This window comes from Neofelis nebulosa, chromosome 6 (assembly GCF_028018385.1).
Source record: "Neofelis nebulosa isolate mNeoNeb1 chromosome 6, mNeoNeb1.pri, whole genome shotgun sequence".
Lineage (NCBI taxonomy): Eukaryota > Metazoa > Chordata > Mammalia > Carnivora > Felidae > Neofelis > Neofelis nebulosa.
In genome coordinates, this window is record NC_080787.1 from 124,396,479 (window position 1) to 124,402,766 (window position 6,288).

The window sequence follows — 6,288 nt, forward strand, 5'->3', positions numbered from 1 at the left end:
TCTCTCTCTGTCCCAAAAAAAAAAAAAAAAAAAAAAAAAAAAGAGAACGTCCATGCTGACTCTCAATTGTGCTTCAACATCGTCCAGTAGTAAGACATTCACTGCAGTTGATCTGTGTCCTTGACATGCTCTCTCTCCTTAAATACTATATCCATCAGACAAGAAAAAGTGTGTGATTGTTGATTAAGGGAGAAAATCAAGTGTCCTAGATTGACCAATTTATTTATGTTTGATGAGGGGGCGGGGGGAGTTATGTACGTTAAAATGATTGAGGTTTTATGAAAAAATATTTCAAGAAGGCAGTATGAGTGTAAACTTGAATCAGCTATTTTTCTTCTTATGTTTCTTATTTTTATAAGAAATAAAATAAAATGAAAGCTGTCTTATCACTTGAGTTAATGCTTCTTTATTTGTTTCTCTCTGTTCCTATCTGTGTGGGTATATATGATCTCCCCATAGTCCAACAGATGAAGCCTTAAAGGATTTTCAAGCGTTCTATCTGTATAAGATATTGACTCAGTGTCTAGCTAATAGGCTAGCTTTTACAACAAAAGCAGAATGGGAAGCAAAGTTGCCTTATCCCCGACTCAGGAATATTCTTCTTCCAGCCCTAAGTTTGGAGCCCTTGACTTTAACCTCACTGTGCTTTTTGTCTGATCAGGAGGGGCTATTTATGAGGAGTCATACAAAATAAACATGGAAAGTTCACTGTAAAATATGACAACCACTTTAAATAATGTTGACTTAATTAAACTTTAAACTTTATTTATATATTTTATGGCTTTAGTGTGAGCTCTTCTCGGATGTTTACTTCAGCGGAAGATCCATCATGTGAGGACCTTGAGAGGAATTAATCCCCCTACCCCTGGCACAGAACTGAGTTCCAACAATTCAGATCTAAATATTTAGTGGTGGATGATACATGTTTATGGAACAGAGGGCAGCGTGACATTTAAATGTGAACTGCAGTTTCCATCTTGAACATATGGTTGAAAAGACACTAGAAGCTGCAATTATGCCAACCGACGGAAGTCAAGTTTTTTTATGCTTGTCTTTTTTTCCCCTTTCACCCATTCCATCTGTTTCTGAGGGCTCTTAACCAAACCATTCCTACAATCAACTTTCCAGAAAAGAAGTTCCCGGACTCTTACACGTTTGGTAGTGCATCCCATGGTTAAACTAATAGCCTTGCTGGGTGTCAGCCAAAGGTTACAGGCCTCTCAAAATATTCCTGGAAGAAAAAAAAAAAGTGTATCACTAAACTGAAGTTTCTCATTAGTAACCCTGTGGTGTCTAATCTGTGAAATTATGTGATTAACTCCTTTGCAGAGTCAGCTTTGATTGAGGTTTGCAATCCCACAGGAAGTTATTAAAAGTATCACCAAGATAATTCCCTAGCTTTGTACTTGGCCCCTGGGGTAAAGGAAATAGATCATTAGATGAATATTTTATAATAAAGTCATAGATCACTCACAATTATTAAATGACTGTCAAGGAAGATTATTATTTTAAGAGTTGAGGACAATGTGATTTGAAAAACAAATAAAAACCATGAAAGAATTTCTTACTTCCTTTGTGTTGGAAAAGAAAGGGGAAACATAACTGGTTTCTCCCCCAAGCTTTTTGAAGCTGATATTTTAATGTCTTTTTTTCAAATACAGATATCTTACCCTGTGTGTCTTTTCCCTGAAGTTGCTTCGATGTTCCTTCGATGAAAGGGATAGTTATTGTAGGGAAAGTGTGCAAAAGAAAATATGTTTAAAAACATAGTGCAGAAATACCTCATGAATATGTCTAAGTAATGTGATATTTTTCCTGCAGGAGAAGACATGTGGCCATGTTCATGGTCAGTAGCCCACCAGAGGTTTATAGAGGTTACTCTATTCATTAATTTCATTCACAAAATAATCTTTATCAGTCAGAACTCCTAGCCGATGGTAAAGAATAAAATACAAAAAAATAAATCTTATAAAGAAAAACAATACCAGAGAGCTCTCATTTTTATTCCCAAAACACCACTCATTGGAGCTGTTTGTGGTAACTTCAGCTGGATGTTTGAATTTTGAAGCTCTGCTCTAGGTTCTGAATCTAATTCAGGTTCAGACAAAAATACTTTACATGTCCTTTTCTTATTTTGCTTTTCAAAATATTTACTGTAACTTTTTTATTTAAAAGGAAACCCTAATTAACAAAGTACATGGTTTCTTTTAGAACCAGTCTCTGACCAGGTTGGGTTCTATAATAAAAAACCCCATTGGGTTATTCAACCAAACCATTTAGACACCTGAGTTTAGTCACACTGGCACTTGACCCTCATTGGATCGTGATACTTAAAGTTGGCAAGTGGATTCTGTAGAAAAAGCCTGTGACGTGAGAAAATCTTCGCACACGTAATACCAAGCCTTCTATAAATGTTCAAATGTCAAACTCAATGAATAGAGGGAGCAAAGCATGGCATTGGTAAAAGACTGAATCCTTTTTTTTAGGTTCATTTATTTATTTTGAAAGGGAGAGAGAGAGAGAGAGAGAGAGACAGGATGGGGGAGGGGCAGAGAGAGAGGGTGGGGGACAGAGAGAATCCCAAGCAGGCTCCTTACTGTCAGTGCAGAACCCGATGCTTGGCTTGAACTCACAAACCATGAGATCATGACCTGAGCTGAACTTGGATGCTTAAACCAACTGAGTCACCCAGGCCCCCCAAGGCTGAATCCTTTTGATTTGTTTTTCTGTTTAGTTTGTTTCCTTCTCTATGATTTTCTCTTTTTTTAAAATTTTTAGAAGTTTATTTATTTTTGAGAGAGAGAGAGAGAGAGAGAATGCAAGTGGGGGAGGGTCAGAGAGAGAGAGGGAGACATAGAATTTGAAGCGGGCTCCAGGCTCCTAGCTCTCAGCACCAAGCCAGATGTGGGGCTCGAACTCATAAACCATGAGACCATGACCTGAGCTGAAGTCGGAGCAATTCCATTGAATAGTTACACCCTTCTGAAAAATAAAACATTATTTCAAAATAAGAGATTACACCAATGTGCATAGCCTTTTTTTGTTTTTTTCGTTTGAAGTCAATAGAAGCATAAAGTGCAGTGTAGGATCCAATAAGTAGAGAAATACTGAAGACTGATGTAGAGGGAAATAAGAGCTTTATAGATGCCCCATGATGCTTTCATAGTCCTTTTAGAATGGAGCCTAGTGGGGACTCTAGTAGTGTGTGTGTGTGTGTGTGTGTGTGTGTGTGTGTGTGTGTGTGTATAAGCACATCTAGTTGCCACGCCAACACTATTTAAAGAAGGCAATAAGAAATGCAGTTCTGGGGGCACCTGGGTGGCTCAGTGGGTTAAGCGTCCGACTTCAGCTCAGGTCATGATCTCGCGGTTCGTGAGTTCCAGCCCCGCGTCGGGCTCTGTGCTGACAGCTCAGAGCCTGGACCCTGTTTCAGATTCTGTGTCTCCCTCTCTCTCTCTGACCCTCCCCTGTTCATGCTCTGTCTCTGTCTCAAAAATAAATAAACGTTGAAAAAAAAAAGAAATGCAGTTCTGGTGGTTCTTCCAGTAATTTTTGCTTGCTGTCATCAGGGCTGCTGGAAAGCGTGGACAGCCATCTGCCCAACACTGGCAACTGTGCACTCACAGAGCCAGCTCCCTGATTCACAGGGAGCTTACATCGTGTGATGTGAGGACTGCTGAAGGGGTTCTTACCCAACACGCCCTCCTCCACGGGAAGTCACTGCTAAGAATTCCATTCGGCTCATTAACATACAAGGATGGGAAAAACGCACGTTCGTGTTCAGGGATAGAAAAATGTGTGGCCATCCGTGAGTATGTAAGTGACCTACTATTTCATAGGTCACATTACCTACCCAGAAACATCTAGTCCTGTCTTTTATATAATATATAGTGCTCATTTACCCTGTGCCACGCACTGTGCTACACTTTTTGACACAGAGGAGAAACCTGGAGCACAGAAATGCGAAGTAATTTTCCCCGTGTCACCCAGCTGAGGGATGATGAAGCCGAGATTAAAACCCAGATGGCCTTACCCCAGGGCTAGAACCACAGTGCGTACTGCCTCTGTGTGAGACCCAGGACGAGGCCGGAACAGACAGGTCTGGAGGACGTATGAGAAGCAAGCCCAAGCCCATTAGGAAAGTCTGTGGCTGGAAAGCTGCCTGCAAAGGACCAGATCTAAGGAAGATGCTACGAGCAGGCAAGATGCATGCTGTTTGTTGTTGGGTGCCCAAGGCCAAGAGGAAATAGATGGGGGAAGGGAGACCCTTACAGGTCAGTCTTACCAACAGGCTGCCCTGACTCTGCTTTCTGGACGAATTCTGTCTTAGCTGTAGTTCCATTACACAGGACTTGGCTTTTTAACAGATAAAAGCAAAATGCAGAAAACTACATCACAATATTATAAAATGCAAGACGTAGATGAACACAAAGACGTGGCCCGCCCATCCCCCCGTCTAGATGGAGAAACTGACCACTCAGAGAGGTTAAGCATTCTGCCCAAGGTCCCACAGTACGTTCGTCCCAAGGCTCAAAGCAGGAGTTCAGCCTTTTCCAATCTTTCACCTGTGTAAAAGGCTCCCACCTCCCACCTACCGTAAGCACCTACCCCCTGCTCTGGCTTCTAAGGAAAGTATCTAATACTCTCTCTATATCTGAACTCTGATGCTTTCTGCTGCTTAAGAAATGCATCAGGATTCTGTCTGTGCTATAGCTGCGTGACCTCTGCAATTAGACAGATGGCACCAGCATAATCCCCATTGCTTTGTGAATAAAGTGCTTATATTCAAACACCCAGGTTTCAATTAACTTGAATCACCAAGGCTTCGAGAAGGAGCAAGCTAGCTGAAGACCGTACCTCAGGACCTCTTCGCCTCTTTTGCAAGGCTACGCTCATTCCCCAAACCACACACTGATACACACAAATTATCAGAATTCAGGAATGAAAGAACCGTGGTACTTTTTTGGATCTGCCCGGGACACTCGAGTTTTTTTTAAATGGTCGAATTAGCCCAATGAAATGGTCGTTTTCATGGGCTTCAGAGTCAGAGTTACCTAAGTCGGAATCCTCAGTCTCTCCTATCCAAGCTGGGTCAACTTGGAAAAGCTAACTCCCCTCCAGAGGGAAACCTTGCAAAATGGCAAACATGGGCTTTGGGGAGGAGGCCTCATTTGTATTCTTCATCCACCCCTCGTTAGCTATATAGGTTCTTGGACAAATTTCCTAACTTTTCGGAGCTCGTGTCTCCGTCGGTAAAACGTGTGTTCCAAACCCTACTTCTTACAGCGTCCAGTTCTTAGGTCTGAGATGATGTTTGTAAAGTGCTTGAGACAGTGGTGGGCACAAAGCAGATACTCAGTAAACGTGAGCTTCCCTGTCTTTTCTTTTCGGATTCTTACTTCCCTTACCTGTAATCGGTGAATATCATACTTGACCTCAGGAGGCTGGTGTCAGCTCACAATCGATGCGAAATCGTAAGCACCAGGCGCCCACACCGAAGAAGCTGAAGATAAATAAATTCGCTGCCAGGTGCCCAGTGGCTAAGCCACGAGGCGCGCTGAGCTTGGATGACCGCGGTCCCCCGCCAGCACTCTGGGGTCAGGGCATAGCTCTGAGGCCCAGAGGGAAGGAGGAGCACTGGGGAGGAGTGGGGATGCTAGCCCGCACAGCCTCCTGTAAATGGTTCATCTGTGAGCGGAAGTAGGCTGCAGAGAGAAGGCAGGAACTTGTAATGGAGAAAATTCCAGTAACGACTCTTAGGTCTCACGTCACCAAGACACGGCCTCCGCGGGCTGGTCCACCCAGTGTGAGCAAGAGGAATGCCACCAGGAACCGCTTTGTAAACACACAAAGCACGGTCGTAAGGACCGTGGGATTTCACTCCACCTGCACACGCATCTGGACGGCTACCAGCCGGCCCCAGAAGTTACCTGGCTGCTATGCCTATCCCAACCACATTCCTCACCGAGTGCAGATGGGGAGTATCCTGTGATGGGACCAGAAGCCACCGCACAAAGCAGAGGCAAGGCTTCCGTCACGTGGGCACTTCATAACATTTTGGGCAGCCTCGTTTTTTTATTTTATTTTTTAAAATTTTGTCAATGTCTGCTTGCTTATTTTTGAGAAAGAGAGAGAGAAACAGAGCGTGAGCAGGGGCGAGGCAGAAAGAGAGGGGGACACAGACTCCGAAGAAGGGTCCAGGCTCTGAGCTGTCAGCACAGAGCCTGACGCGGGGCTCAAACTCACGGACCGTGAGATCATGACCTGAGCCGAAGTCAGACGCTTAAC

At 43.4% G+C, this 6,288-nt stretch overlaps 1 long non-coding RNA gene across 1 annotated transcript; it reads right to left on the reverse strand.

Annotated features, from left to right (window-relative positions):
• Positions 1–739: 739 nt before the first annotated feature.
• On the reverse strand, positions 740–5,687 carry LOC131513514 (uncharacterized). The gene is made up of 3 exons (XR_009262613.1): positions 5,409–5,687; positions 4,286–4,356; positions 740–1,231 (listed from the first exon to the last, which is right to left on the reverse strand). It is a non-coding gene; the product is annotated as an uncharacterized LOC131513514 (long non-coding RNA).
• Positions 5,688–6,288: the final 601 nt, after the last annotated feature.